We start from the raw sequence: 16,291 nt of genomic DNA, 5'->3' as shown, positions 1-16,291 counted from the left end.
AAAGAGAAGGCAACCTACTGGATGGGAGAAGAAGATAATTTGCAAATGCCCTATCCGATAAAGGGTTAGTTTCCAAAATATACAAAGAACTTACAGAACTCAATGCTAAAATGAAAAACCAAAAATAACCAAATAATCTGATTTAAAAGGGGCAGACAACCTAAATCGATATCTTTACGTAGATGGCCAACACGTACATGAAAAGAAGCTCCACATCACTAATCATCAGGGAAATGCAAATAAAACCACAGTGAGCTATGACTTCACACCTAACAGAACAGCCAGTATCAAAAAGATAAGAAATAATGAGTGTTGGCAAGGATGTGGAGAAGGAACCTTTGTGGACTGTTGGTGGGAACGCAAACTGGTATAGCCACTGTGGAAAACAGTATGGAAGTTCCTCGAAATATTAAAAGTAGAAATACCATATGAGCCAGTAATTCCACTACCTGGGTGCTTACCCAAAGAAAATGAAAACACTAATTTGAAAAGATAAATGCATCCCTATGTTTATTGCAGCATTATTTACAATAGCCAAGATATGGAAGCAACCCATGTGTCCATTGATAGATGAATGGGTAAAGAAAAAATATATATATATAGTGGAATATTATTCTGCCATAAGGATGAGATCTTGCCATTTGCAACAACATGGATGGACCTACAGGGTATTATGCTAAGTGAAATACGTCAGACAGAGAAAAACAAATACCATATGATTTCACTTATATGTGGAATCTGAAAAACAAAACAAAACAAAGAAACAAACCAAACAGACTCTTAAATAGAACAAACTGATGGTTGCCAGAGGGAAGGTAGGGGGATGGGTGAAATAGATAAAGTGAATTAGGAGGTACAAACTTCTAGCTATAAAATAAGTAAGTCACAGAGATGAAAAGTACAACCTAGGGAATATAGTTAATGATATTGTAATAGCATATGGGGATGGGAGCTACATTTGTGGTGAGCACAGCATAATGTATAGAGTTGTTGAATCATTATGTTGTACACCTGAAACTAATGTTACATTGTGTCAACTATACTTCAATTAAAAAAGGAAAATGTCATATAAAATCAAATGCTTCTTAATAGAGCCTCACTTATCTAGATTACAGATACACTTTAGATTGAGGATACAGAGAGAGGCAGAGAATGGGTCCAAAGGAGCTTGTAAATTAATGGAATCAAGGCAGGAAAGGAGAGTCTAAATCAGGAGGTAGGTCTTTCTGGAGAAGATGAAGATTATGGAGAGCCCATGCTATCTAGACATGTGATGGCCCTTGTAAGAAAACCCATTATATAAATAAATAACATGGAATCCCAGTTTCTGCCATTTTTTTTCTGGCAGAATCTCAATTTTGCTCAGGTATTCACCCTTCCACGTACCCAAGTTGGTCTAAACTATATATGATGGTCTCATTCCCCTTGTCATTGACTCTCTTAGTCAATCCCTGCCATTGGGATTTCCATGGATTTTTTACAGTACGGCACTATAATGCATTTTCTCTTCCTTATGACTTAATAATATTTTTTCTCTAGCTTACTTTATTGTAAGAATACAGTGTATAATACATATAAAATATGTGTTAACTGACTATGTTATCGGTAAGTCTTCTGGTCAACAGTAGGCTGTTAGCAGTTAAATTTTTAGAGAGTCAAAAGTTATAGGTGGATTTTCGACCGTGCGGGGGGTTGGCCACTAACCCCCATGTTGCTCAGGGGTCACCTGTCTACCCAAGTGCAAAGCATGTTAGTGTTTGGGTCATAGCACTGCAGAATTTCTGTTTGTTTCTTTTCTCTGTATAACAAATAGAATTATATTCATTCTATTAGTGGACAATTTACAAATTAATTAAAAATAATATGATTTTAATATATTGTATATTCCTGAAGATCTGAAATTAAGGGCCAAAGAACTGAAATAAATAACGTTACTCATAATCTGAACATTTCATATAAATCTCTATCAGGTGCCTAAATTCTATGCTATAAATTCACCTTGAATAAATTTCAGTGATACCCACTTACGTAATCAGCTCAAATCTCTGGAATGTGGTCAGGAAACAGGTAGAAGTAAAAAGTAAAAATTCTTGCAGGCAAAATGACTGTCAAAGCCCATATGCTTTATTCACAGGTACTTACAAGAGCCAGCGAGGCTCATTCTTGCCACAATTCGAACAAGCTAGAATTTCTAGTCCATGACATGTGAGAAGCAGGAAATTGGAAAGGAGATGGGGTTGCAGAAAGTGACATCTGTCAGCCTGACAATAAAGTCCAGAGGTAGAGAAAACCGCCCCAAAGTGGACCACAATATTTTGAAAATGATTTAACATGGGGTGCCAAGCATAACTATATTCCAGCATTTTCTATGGCAGTTGGCTCTAATAATGACACTGGAGCTCTCACTAACAACACACTTACCCTACTTGGGAGGCTATCTAGTCAGAGAAGCATGTGGAATACACATTCTGGAAAGAATTCCACTTAATATGGTTTCTTTTTAAAACATCTTGGTTGTTTTGCCTTCACACACACACACACACACGCACAGGCATGCATGCACGCACACATGCACACACGCACACACACACAGCTCTGCAAGGAACTGCTCACTCTTCCTTAATAGACAATAAATGAGGAGTTCTACTCAAGCTTTTCTGGGGGAAAAAAGTGACAATTTATTAAAAGAACTCTGTCCTCAAATTTCCCTCATTTTGCTCTGTCCCTAATGAAGCACTAAGAGAACATTTTTCAGTCTCAAGGCTTGTCTCCTCTCCATACCCTCCTCCACGCACCCCTCTCTCCCTCTTCACTCCCGTGACCCCCCGCCCCCATGCATATCGCAGAGTGAGCTGCACCAGTCTCCGGGGAATTAAAACGGAGATATGTAAATGTCAGTTTCTATTCTAGCGCACAAGAAACTCTTCCGGCAGGATCCCCGCAAGCGCTGCAAACCCTGGGAGATGCGTTCCCCATATCTGGGCTGCCTGTGGATCGCAACAGTCAGGGCTGTTTGGAAAGTTTTAAGGTTGTTTGCTTTAGTGGATTTGTTCCAAGTGAGGCGCATGTTTTTCAAAAACGAATGCCAAAGATAACAAAAAATGCAAAGGGGAGAAGAAAGGGAGAATTATCCAGAATATATGAGCGAACCAGGATAAGACTTAGCAAGCAGCAGAATGTTCAAGGGCACTTGGCTCTCCACCACATTTAGAGCGGCCCACAGAGACTGAGGTTAAAAACAATGTCCGCAATCCCTGGGAAGACAGTTATTTGGGACCCTGAATGTGTTTTACATCTTCTTCGTGTCACTTGGGGCAGAGGTCACCGCATTTTTCTGTTATTTAAGCTGTTTACAGCTATATTTGAGTGGTCTTTTGTTGACAATTTTGCTTCCAAGTAATTTCCTGAAAACCTTCTAATTGCTGTCCCCTGTCATTAGCTACTGTAATTTGTTTCCAGGGCTGACGGTCAGCACTGTAATTGCATTCAGAACGCCGAATGGCTTTGCATGATCATTTGGTGTATCTCCCTGTTAAACTTCCTGCTGTTTCTTGAACCCCTTTTAGATTTTTTTTTTTAAATATGCCATTTACATCTTTAAAGAAGAAAATGGAGGAGGATTATTTTTATATCATTATAACTTAGTACTTCCATAGGACTTCCGTTTCCAAAGGCATTACAATCCTTAATTAATTACCCAGCCCTGTGCCCTTGAGCTCTCAGCCATTTGGAGTCTCTCTGATTTCTAGATAAGCCACTGAGGCTAGGGAAGGGCAGTTGGCTGGTGAGAGGTTCCTCCCTTCCTGTTGGGATTCCCACCCTTTTTCCAGGCCACCCCACCCAACTGGGATCTGCACAGGCTGGCTTCATTGCTGTATTTGAAGTTTTGTGTTTGATGTTCCCTGAATGTGTGTATAAAATACATTCCAAAGTAACATATAGATTATTTTTGGGGTTATTTGATGTTTTGGATTTTCCCTGTCGCTGTTCACTTCCACTCATTCATTTACCCCTTCGTGGAAACCTGTATCAACCTCCCCTTCTATGTCAGTGAGCTGGACTCCGAGGAGAGGAGAGCCACAGTCTCACCATGCAGACAGTGAAGAGTACAGCTGAGAATACCCGTAGGTGAGGTGTGTGATGGCACCTGAAGAAAATACCAATGGAAGGACCAGTGCAACTGTTTCTTCTTGGGGGGGGGGGTGATTTTTTTAAGCTGGACCTTGGAGAGAATCCAGTTTTGTGTGTTGAGTGGGAAGCTGGTGTGTGTGTGTGTGTGTGTGTGTGTGAAAAAGAGATGGAGATAAATACCATTCTTCCAAGAAGACAAACCAACATGGAAAATGGGAATTCAGGGAGCAGTAAGTCACGCATTTGCCCTAACTAGGGGGTATGTTGCAAGGAAGAATGTGAAGGAGGCTGCGAACGTGGTTTAGAGGAAGATTTCGGAGGGTGTCGAATGGTCTGCTGAGTGAGCCTCTCCATTAAACAGTGTGTCGCCAGCTGGACTGTAAGTGATCCCCAGTAGCCGGAGGTATAGAGAAAGCAAGAGGCATAACTGCATTTACTGTATGGCCAAAAAAAAAGAGAGAGAGAGAGAGAGAGAGAGAGAGAGAGAGAGAGAGATTCACGATATGGATAAAAAAAAACCAGTGGCCAAACAACCAGGAGATCCAAGGCAAGGCCAAGAAAATGGGCGTTAGGAAGGAAAAACTGGTAATTAAGCCAAAGATTAATTATATTGAAGAATGTTGAAAGTGACCAGATTGCAGAGAGTTTTCCAATTTTATATCCATGGACAATCCTATCTGAAACCACATGGGCTACACTCAACTCACACATTCATGTATTTGCAGGTGATTACAGGGCTTAACACTCTGTGAATTTCTGCTCCTATTTACTCATAGATTCCTCTCCGTTTCTGCTCCCTTCTGACTTTGTCTCCACCCCATGCTCCTTTCCAGACTGTGCCAAGCTTCAGGTCATGCCAACTTCCACAGGAAGTTCAGTCATATCAACGATCCAGTGATTTCTGCCGTTACAGAGACAGATGGCATGTTGGGACCATGGGTCATGTCACCAGCCTTTAGCCTGTCCCTCTCCTCGGCATCACCCTGCTTAGAAAGACTCCCTGGGACTCACGAGACTCCGCTTCATGACAAGTGCCCTCCGTTCCTGCTCTCGGTCAGTGGACACGGAAGGCCTGGCTCCCATCCACAGTTGTAGTGTATAATGAGACAAAATACAATAATCAAGTGGTAGAAACTACCATATATTGAGCACCGACTATGGGCCAGGTCCCACGCGGGGGACTTACCCTCATTACCTCATCTGACTCTCCAACTCTGCGAGGCGGGTGTTATTAAGCCGTGTTGCAGACAAGGAAAAAGAAACCCGGAGAGGTGAAGTGACATGCCCAAACGAATCCAGATTTTAAGAAAGCAGATCAATCAGTTGCCAGAGCATGGCGTCTTAACAAAGAATCATTAGAACTGTCTTCATGACTCGGTGCTAAAGCCGCGTTGTTCGAGGCACCCTCTGGAGGAGAATGAAATAGGGCCACAGCACAGTTTTAAACCCGGGAAGCTCAGTTACCCAGAATGAAAACTCAGTGAATGAGGTATTGATATGTAAGTTACTGACTCTGACACTGAAAGTGATGGTCCTCCAAATACCGAGTCTTCCAACTGCTTACACCTTTTGAGAACAGTCTTTCTAAAAGGGACTGGATGCTTTTGTGTGTTAGTTCACAGAACACCGAGGCCTTAATCCCACTGCTTCTAGAAGGTTTATCATTGTACTGAGTATATCAGCGAGGCTACCAGGGATCAGGGCCTTTATAGCAGTGTGTGGTTCCTACATGGGTTTTCACTACATGCCACACCTCTGCCCCCGATTGGGGGTTGAATTTTGTCCCCCTGAAATTCACATGTTGGAGTCCTAACACCCATTACTTTAGAACTTATTTGAAGACAGTGTCTTTACAGAGGTAATCAAGTTAAAATGAGGTCACTAGGATAAGCCCTCATCTAATTACACTGGTGTCCTTATTAAAGGGGGACATTTGGGGCGCCTGGGTGGCTCAGTCGTTAAGCGTCTGCCTTTGGCTCAGGGCGTGATCCCAGAGTCCTGGGATTGAGCCCCGCATCGGGCTCCCTGCTCTGCTGAGATCCTGCTTCTTCCTCTCCCACTCCCCCTGCTTGTGTTCCCTCCCTCGCTGGCTGTCTCTCTCTGTCAAATAAATAAAATCTTTAAAAAAGGGGGGGGGGCATTTGGCCCAGCAGCACTCTTAGAGGGAAACCATGGGGAGGAGATGGCTATCCACGAGCTAAGGAGAGAAGCCAGTTTCAGATCCTCCCTCACAGCCTCAGAAGGAACCGACCCCGCGGTTACCTTGCCAGCCTCTAGAATGGTCGGACAATAGATTTCTGTTCTTTAAGCCACTCAGTCTGTGGTACTTTGTTACATCAGTCCCAGCAAACGAAATGCCCCCCACTCCATGCTGTGACCACTGGAATTCTCTCTCCCTTCCTCATGTTCCTCAAAATGAGTATGAACCAGCCGGACTAACGGGGCTCTGATGAGCTGCCGCGTTCTGAACACGGTACCGGATACTGAGCTTGTTCTGAAAGAATCTCCTTAGATTTGATCCACTCAACTGATGACGTATATAAGAACACATATTTGAATATTACTTTTTCTCAAGGGAGGAAAAAAAAAAAAAGGAAAGCGCTATTGAGGGTCCGTAACAATTTCTCAGCCTGACCCGCACCGCGGCAGGTGCTGACTCTGACGTAGATGGACTGTTCTCCACGACTGCTGGGCAGTGCCAGTGGTATTCCAAACAGATCCTAAAGCAAGTATATGCAGCTTCTTGCTGAAGACGTGTAAATAAACTGGCAGCCAAGTCAGCAGCCCCTTGTCTGCTCCTTTATTTAAAGTAATTTTCAAGACAAGCTCAAACAGAACTCTCACAGTTGGTTACTAGAGGAGTTAATGGCTTTAAGCTCAAAAGGAATGACTTTTTTGAATTATCCATTTGACAAAAGTCTCCCTAAGGCAACACTTTTCCCCTCTGCCCGCTCCCCTCGTTGAAGTTAGCGACCGTGTATTAATTAGTTGAAGCCAATCTCAGGAAACACTAAACCCTTGTCTTTTCTTTTTAAGAATACGGAGTTCACATTAGAAAACAAGTAATTCTAAATTACCTGGAAGCTTCTCATTATGTGAACTGAAAGTTTCCTGGTAAATGTTTTCCACAGAAACTACCCGAATTAAGGACCTTTCATCTCAGTAGGACCGATGCTCCAGGAAGGCACTTAGTTGCCTACATGAGGTGATTAGAGAGTGAACAAAAATGTGTTTCTCTCCAAAACATTTCCTTCACTGGCTTGTTGCAAATGTCTACGCTTCACAACGGATACGTCCGTTTCAGAGTTAATCACCGCCTTTGCTTCGGCATCATCGTGTTACCCACCCCCCTGGAAGAAGTAACTTGTGGTTCCTACCAGAACTCAGCCATGTGGTGGGGTCCAGCAGAGACGGCTCACTCCAGCCCTGGAACGCGAGGCTTCGTTTCGCAGGGAGCCCTGGGACAGCTGGTAGCAGAGGCTCACTCTCTTGGCAGGGTGCTGATAATCAAATCAGGGCTGGCATCCCTTTTAATGGGTACGGTTGGATTTCCAGAGCTTCCTCCTGTTGGGGTCAAATACCCATAGTTGATAGTTTGGTGGTACTGCTTGGGTAAGAAGGCCCTTACTGGATGGACAGGTAGCATTTTAAGCTGCGTGCACATGAGCAGGCATTAGGCTTTTGTGTCTCACCTTCTATGTGATCAAGTTGAGGCTAGCTGGGTGAGCGGACTGGCCCCCAGAGGAGGCTGGGGGTGGGGTGGGAGCACGAAATGTGAAAAACAGAACTGCTGTTACTTAAGTCCCCTAGTTTGTGGAACTTTGTTATGGCAGCCCTAGCAAACTCATACTCTTTGCCTTGCTTTTGTCTCTTTGTGTGTAGTTCCATAACGGATTGGAAATGCCTTTTGCCAAATCCTTTGCTTCTTTCTGTGGCGAGGGACAACTACAAATTCAGCCTGCATCCAACCCTCTTGGAACATTCAAGGTCCATTAAAATGTATCTGTTAAGGCTTATTCTTGATAAGACACTTATCAAGTCTGCTACTGAAAACCTACTCCTAGAGGAGACAAGGAGACAGTCCGAAACATGCACGGAGCCAGTAATGATGATAACTAACGATCAATGCATCAGCACTTTAAATGCACAGACTCCATTCTTATGACAACTCTATAATTTTATTTATTATTTATTCTTATTTTTTAAGGTCTTAGTTATTTATTTGAAAGAGACAGAGAGAGCATGAGCGGGGGGGGGGTGCAGAGGGAGAAGGAGAGGGAGAAGCAGACTCCCCACTGAGTGGGGAGTGCGGGGCTCAATCCCAGGACCCTGAGATCATGACCTGAGCCGAAGTCAGACACTTAACCAACTGAGCCACCCAGGTGCCCCTATAATTTGATTTTAATGCACGTAAGTGAGGTAGTTACTACTCTTTCCCCTTTTATAGATGAGAAAGGTGAGGCATGGAGAAATTAGGGGACTTCCTTAGATCACACAACTAGTAACTGAAGAAATGGGATTGTCTTACAACACAGCAGTTGGACTCCAGAGCCTGAGCTTGTAATCACTTTCCTATTCTGCCACGACATTTAATTCTAGCAACAGAAAACAAAATGAAGTTGGAACCCTACCTCACACCATATGAAAAAATGTATTTGACCTGGGATTAGGCAATGGTTCTTAGACATGACACCATAAGCATAAATGACAAAAGAATAAATAAATTGGACTTTATAAAAATTAAAAACCTTTGTGCTTCAAAGGACACTATCAAGAAAGTGAAGATAGGGCTCCCTGCTCACCGGGAAGCCTACTTCTCCCTCTCCCGCTCCCCCTGCTTGTGTTCCCTCTCTCGCTGTCTGTCTGCCTGTCTGTCTGCCTGTCTGTCTGTCTGTCTCTCTCTCTCTGTGAAATAAATAAATAAAATCTTAAAAAAAAAAAAAAAGTGAAGATAGTCCACAGAACAGGAGAAAATATTTGCAAATCACAAAACACATAAAGGTCTGGTATCCTGAATAAATAAGTATAAATATAAAAGTCTTAAAATTCAACAATAAAAAGACACCACCCAATTTAATTATGGGCAAAGGACCTGAACAGACATTTCTCCAAAGAAGATACACAACAGCTAACAAGCACATGTAAAGGTCCTCAGTATCACTCATCATCAGGGAAACGCGAATCAAAACCACAATGAGAGATCGCCTCTCACCCACTGTGACGACCGCAGTTAAAAACTGAAATAGAAAAGAGAACGACAAGTACTAGGGAGGATGTGGAAAAACTAGAACCTCATACCTTATTGGTGGGAATGTAAAATGGTACAGCTGCTGCACAAATCCCAGTGTGGCAGTTCTTCAACACAGTAAATGTAGTTACCATATAAACCAACCAGTTTCATTCCTAGGTATATGTCCAAGAGAACTGAAAATGTATGTCCACACAAAAACTTACACAGGAGTGTTCGTAGCAGTATTATAAGAGTCAGAAAGTAAGAACGAACTGATAAATGTATAAACAAAATGTGATATATGCACACAATGACATATTGTGCAGCTGTAAAAAGGAATTAATTACAAATACCTCTACACTGTAGATGAACCTTGAGAACATCATGGCCCAGGAAAAAACCCGGACACAAAAGGCCACGTATTATATCACTCCATTTATAAGAAATGTCCAGAATAGGCAAATCTATAGCGACAGAAAGCAGGTTAGCAATTGCCAATGGTCTAGGGGAAGGGACGTGGGGAGTGACTGGCAAGGGTTAGCATTACTTTTTGGGATAGCAAACGTGATGGTCGCCCGACTTTGTGACTAATGCTAAAAACCACTGAATTGTGTATTTTAAAGGCTGAGTAATGGGGGCGCCTGGGTGGCTCAGCCATTAAGCATCTGCCTTCGGCTCAGGTCATGATCCCAGGGTCCTGGGATCGAGCCCCGCACTGGGCTCCCTGCTTGGCGGGAAGCCTGCTTCTCCCTCTCACACTCCCCTTGCTTGTGTTCCCTCTCTCACTGGCTGTCTCTCTCTCTGTCAAATAAATAAATAAAATCTTAAAAAAAAAAAGGGTGAATAATGATATGTGAAGTATATCCTTCTAAAAAAATTTTACGTTCCTCAAATTTTAGCCAAGATATGAAGAGAATGATTTTAGTTGTACTTTAAGAAGTGCCTTTGGAAGAACAAAAGGTTTGTCCCTTGCCTTTAATATATGTGCATGTTAAAAAGAATTTTAAAGCTCTAGAGGTGACTTTCAAAATGACTAAAAAAAAACCTGTCACACAGACTGATAATATGGTCATGTGGAAATTGTTGGAGAAAGTAAGTTGTTTGGTAGAAAAAATAAATTTCTACTTGGCTTTATATCAAAAGTTCCTCAAAATAATTGAGAACTCAAACTAGCAAGATTTAACAGAGATTATTAAAAAAACTCAATAAGTTCTGGGGCACCTGGGTGGCTCAGTCAGTTTAGGCATCAGACTCTTGATTTTGGCTCAGGTCGCGATCTCAGGGTTGTGAGATCGAGCCCCACTTGGGGCTCCACGCTGAGCTTGGAGCCTGCTTGAGATTCTCTCTCTCCCTCTGCTCCTCCTGCTTTTTCTCTCTCTGCCTCAAAATAAATGAATCTTTTTCAAAAAAATCCTCAGTGAGATCTAATAAGATTTATAGATATTGAAATATAAAATTTTGGGTTTTACGTTTAAGATGGTTGTGTTGATTATTTGGGCCATGAAGACTGAGATTCTGACCACCTGATTTGAATTTCTGTTAATTGAACAATGGGATGCAAATGGTCAAACAAATGGCCCAGAAGTCCCTGTAATTGCCCAGAATTCAACAATTCATGTTTTCATAAAACCATACACATTCATACACTTAGGCACAGACATTCGGCATGATACCTTGAGAGGGCTGTGTGATCACACGTGGCCTTTCCTCTCTCCTCTGCCACTGACAATAGACTGTGTGGACAACCTTCTTCATCTCTTGGAACATGAGTTTTCCTATTTGCAAAATAGGAAAATATCTCCCGTGCAGGGGATTTGCTAACATTCAACGAAACAACACATTTAAAGAGCCTGACACACATTTCATTACAAAGGGCCTGGGCCGATGACCTTGGCAGTGACGATGATGAATGGAGCAAGGATCCCAAGTGATGTAAATTCCTGCGGACTTCACAATCCCAAGCATGGGGCTAGACATGAAGTAGGTCCTAAATCAATACATGTGAGTTGATGAGTTATTTCCTACTGGAAACCACACAAATCAAAAACATTTGTCTTCTGATTTGTTGGCTTTCCTCAAGTGATGTCCTACCCCTGGGCTTTAGCATGTCCTCTTTGACTAGCAAATGCACCTTCTCCATTCATTAATACTGGCTAAGGGCAGGCGACTCCATGATATTATTTTCTTCTGATAATACTTTCCCCATCTAAGAAAGTTTACTCATTCCGTAGTATGCCAAACCGCATAATCTGGAAGAACGAATTACAACTCCAGTTGGAAAGACCTAATTGGGTTTCCGCCACTGCTGGGAAAGTTGTGGTCCTTGTTTAAAATCATTATTTTAATTGGCCGAATGCCCTTTGTTCCCAGATTAATAATCTCTGCATCGTGCCTGAAACCTTGGTGTTATTTTCACTTCCACACTAAATTTCACCCAATTAAAAAAAAAAATAGCACACCCTTAATTTCAGAAGTCAAAACTCCTGTTTTTCTAATTGCCTATTTCAGAGGCTTGAGATTTTGAAAAAGAATCTCATCACACTGGTTTTAGTTTTCTTTGGCCCGTCCACCTTGCCAGCTACTTTCATTGGCAAAAGGAAACGATATTTGGTTATTGTTCATTTATTTGTTTCATAAACTTAGGCATGTTCCAGTTTAAACCATACATATTAACATTAGTCCAGGAAAATGCAGTATTTGGGGGTCAAATCGGTGTCAGACAGTTGCACTGAGACACTGAGACACTACAGTACATTGAATTACATATAACGGGGTCAAGCTAACATTGCCCCGATCACAAATTATAGATTACTACAAAATCTAAAAGTAAAAACATAAAGTCAATGCATAAAACAACACATAAAAGTGTTGTTTCTTCAATAAGGTGTTTAAGCTGAAGTTTTGAAACTATTCAGCTAATTCCCAAATGTTCCCTGTTCATTGACGGGGCTGTTGGAAACCTGAAGTCATCTAAAACGTTACTTTTTGCCCCCTCCAGGATAAAATGCAAGTCCATTTTTGCTAACAAGGGGAAGAGTGTACTGTTCTCCATGCCTTTCTCTCTCTCTCTCATCCTGTCACCTCCAGGTTCTGAAATAGCCCAAAGTCGGGAACTTGTGAATCACGCTGCACCCAAGGGCGGGTTCATGGATAGTTTGTAAGATGAGCCTCTGAAAATCTGAAGCTGACTGCAATTCCAGAAAGGTTTGCGAGGCAGAGCCAGTCCAGTAGATCAACTGAGAAGGCTGCAGCTCCCATGTCACCATGGGGCCCACCCTTGCCAGGCTGCCCAGTGCCCGCCCCAACGGGGGGTATTTGCGCGGGAGGACGGTGTTTGCCCTCGGATGTTAACTCCTGTCCCCTGCTTCCTCTCAACAGCCTGGTATTGATTTATTGTCTGTATATTTGTCTAAACCCTAAAGCTATTTATCTTTTCACCAGGGTAACAAGTTTTGTGTGTATCTTATCTACTACATAAAATAAAACTTTTTACTTTTCCCTTAAACGGACTCCTTTAAGCTTCAAAAAGATTCCCAGATTTGGGGAACAAGTTCTTACACAGATTTTCCTTACCTTTCATGATTTTATGGACTTTCCGCAGTGCCCCTCAGCTGTGGTCTTTTATTACCAATACTTTCATCCCAGCAAGCTTCCAGAAAGGGGGGGGCGGTAATAAACTGTGAGCAGAGGTGGAACGTGGGCTGAGGGGGAAGATGAAGGCCGGAGGGATGGACCATCGCACAAGGAAAGGCTTCTGGTAAATTACCAGTGGTAACTCAGAAGAAGGTTCTTCACATGTATTGATTTGGCCTCTTCGAGTGGTATGCGCTTGAAAGAAACACAGGTTAAACCTATTGCTACCCATGTCAGTAAGATTAAAAACAGTCTTGCTATGATAAAACCTTTCTAAGTCGCATACATGAATACCTCATTGCCCAAAAAGGTCCCACAGTGTATGATTCCATTTACGTGAAATACCGAGAATCGGTAAATCCACAGAGATGGAAAGCAGATTCCTGGTTGCCAGGGGCTGGGGTGAGCTGGGGAATGGGATGACTGCTTAATGGGGGTGGGGTTTCCTTCTGGGTCGATAAAATGCTTGGAAACTGGAAAGAGGTGATGATTTCACAATATTATGGATGTACAAAATGCCACTGAACTATATACTTCAACGTAGTTAATTCTACAGTATGTGAATTTTAACTCACTAAATTATAACCGTGCCGTGTGTGTGTGTGTGTGTGTGTGTGTGTGTTTATTCAATTTAACAAATATTTGAGTGTGGACAATGTGCCAACCACTTTGCAACTGCTGGAGATTCATCAGTGAGAAATAAAAACTTACTCCAGTCCTCATGGAGTTTTTATAAATTAGCCATGAAATTATCAGGCAGTGTGAGAAGCAGTGTTAACAGGGAGGCACAGACGGCTGTGGGAGGGACGTTTAACCCAGATTTAGAGCATCAGGGAAGGTTTCCTACACCAGTACCATTTGAATGGAATATAAAGTCACAAATGTGTACTAAGCACCCAGAACACATCAGTCATCGATATAGGCCCTAGGGGTATAGCAGTGGCCAAAACGAAGTCCTCTCCCTCCTAAGCCTCACACCCCTTGTGTGAGAGACAAAAGGAAACAAGTAAATATAATGGTATACCTGATAAACGCCTGGGAGAAAAATGATACAGGAAGAAAGGTCCACGAGCTGCTAGACAGTTGGGGCAAGGCCTCCCTCACCGGCAAGCTGACATCTGAGCAGAAACCCGAAGTGTAGTGAGGGAGGAAGCCAGGTTGCTAGCTGGGAAAATGGCAGTCTGAGCAGGTCAGAGAGCGTGCAAGACCCAGATGCAGAAGTCTTGGAGGGCTCTCGGGAAAACCGGGAGGGCAGTGGGCCTGGAACCCAGTGAGAGAGAGCAGAAGAGGACGGGAAATGCCGTGGGGAGGATCCCTGTGGCCTTCTTATCCATAGGACATTGGCTTGACTCTAAGATGGGAAGACTTGGGACAATTTTAAGCAGAGCAGCAATTTTAAAGGGACTCCTCTAGCTGCCCTGCTGAGAATATCGATGCTGAGGGCACAAGTGAGGAAGCAGAGAGGTGAGCGGAGAAGCTGTTGCATTTAAGGGTGCCTGGCTGGCTCAGTTGGGGGGATGTGCGACTCAACCCCACGTTGGGTGTAGAGATGACTTAAGGGTAAGATCTATGAAAGAAAGAAAAAGAAAGAAAGAAAGAAAGAAAGAAAGAAAGAAAGAAAGAAAGAAAGAAAGAAAGAAAGAAAGGAAGAAAGGAAGAGAGAGAGAAAGAAAGAAAGAAAGAAAGAGAAAGAAAGAAAGAAAGAAAGAAAGAAAGAGAAAGAAAGAAGGAAAGAAAGAAAGAAAAAGAGAGAAGGAAAGAAAAAGAAACTGTTGCATTTAGCTGGGCAAGAGACAGAGGGTGGTTTGGGCCAGATACAGACACACAGGTAGTAAGAAATAATTAGATTCTGGACAGATGTTCTTTAAACTTGGAACCAACCATTTTTGCTGATGGATTGGCTGTACTTAGTGAGAGGTGGGATGACACCAAGGTTTTGGGCCCCATTGAACGGGGTGGGGGTTGGAGCTGACCTGTGCTGAGATGTGGGAGACTGCCGGAAGGACAGGTTTGCTGGACGGGAACCAGAAATTAAGGTTCTGGACATGTTAGGTCGGAGATGCCGATGGGACATCCAAGTGGCGCTATTGAATTAGCAGCAGGAGTTCACGCAGGAGTCTGGACTGAGAGACATCAGCGAGCAGATGGTATTGAAGCCAGGAAGCTGAATGAGATCACCGTAGCCGCGAGTTACCCAGTGCTTGCAAGTCAACTAAAAAACAGACAGCCCCAAGTCTTACACTAAGCAGATCATTTATGTGGGGAGGGAAGCAGTCATTACAAAGCTTTTCACCAGACATCTCAGAAATGGTTCAGGAAAGAGAGTCAACGCATATGTACAGACAGGAAAGACGCCATGTCTCCGAAGACAGATAGGAGCTGATTTAAAAGGGAGAGGCCTGACAGTCATTGATCCCAGCTTGTTTGTTGTCCTGCCTCCTTGGCTCGATGGATTTCGGGGAAATTGGTACTTCACAAGAACAGTATCCCAGCCCAGGAAAGCTGGAAGCACAGAATGGATTGCCTATGAATTTGTTCCATTCGCTCTGTTTCATTTTCTCATTTTGAATAAACACTTGTATTTCTAGTAGGACAGTGGAAGGAACTTCTCAGAATATCTAGTGTGGGAGTTTTCAACCAATAAGGTCATTTCTTTTTCACTCTTTTCAACTAGCCGAATGGTATGGAAGAGACCAGCTTTTGCTGTTGGAGGGACTGGTTTTTATACAGGACTCGAGCTTCAGACAGACGTGGGTATCAATGTCCCCCAAGGCTCGTTCCCTCCTCTAGCTACTGGATACCAGAAGACCCTTAGGACAGAGGTCCCCTCGACCACGCACCTGATGACCCAACATGCACTTGCAACACCATGCTCATGCAGGGAGAAACTTCACGTCCTGTTCTCATACGGTGTGCAGCAGCTCCTAATGTTTACCCTACATATTCTTGTTGATGTGTTTGTCTTGCTACTTTTTCTTTGGCTCTCCCTCACCCCAATTCCCCACTACTGACCCAGAACTCCCACATTTACTGGTAACCTTATTAAAGTTAGACTCTGCATTTCATAATCTATGATGGTAACACTTGGTTCAATTTGCTGACACACTTAACCTGACCAAAATCACTTGGGCAAAGAGCTCTGTAAGAACCATTGATTGCATTTATTCCTTTCCTGGGGCGAAAAGTCTCCATTTCCTTCGAGACAAGATCCTTGTCTTCAGAACCAGATCTGTTTCCCAGCAAAGCTACCCAAAATTCGGACTATTTTTGCCAGTTGTTAGTGGATAACACGATGTG

General features: G+C 42.9%; 1 long non-coding RNA gene across 1 annotated transcript in view; it reads right to left on the bottom strand.

The window, feature by feature from the left end:
* LOC148107330 (uncharacterized) overlaps window positions 1-13,190 on the bottom strand; it is a 41,073-nt gene extending 27,883 nt beyond the window's left edge. The window contains exons 1-2 of the long non-coding RNA XR_015722555.1: window positions 12,935-13,190; window positions 7,509-7,695 (exon numbers count right to left, since the gene is read on the bottom strand). This is a non-coding gene — a long non-coding RNA (uncharacterized LOC148107330). The remainder of the gene's footprint in view (window positions 1-7,508; window positions 7,696-12,934) is intronic.
* Between the last annotated feature and the right edge of the window lie 3,101 nt (window positions 13,191-16,291).

Source organism: Ursus americanus, chromosome 32 (genome assembly GCF_024610735.1).
Source record: "Ursus americanus isolate L20-20 chromosome 32, mUrsAme1.1.p, whole genome shotgun sequence".
Classification (NCBI taxonomy): Eukaryota; Metazoa; Chordata; class Mammalia; order Carnivora; family Ursidae; genus Ursus; species Ursus americanus.
This window is presented reverse-complemented; position numbering and strand designations above follow the sequence as displayed.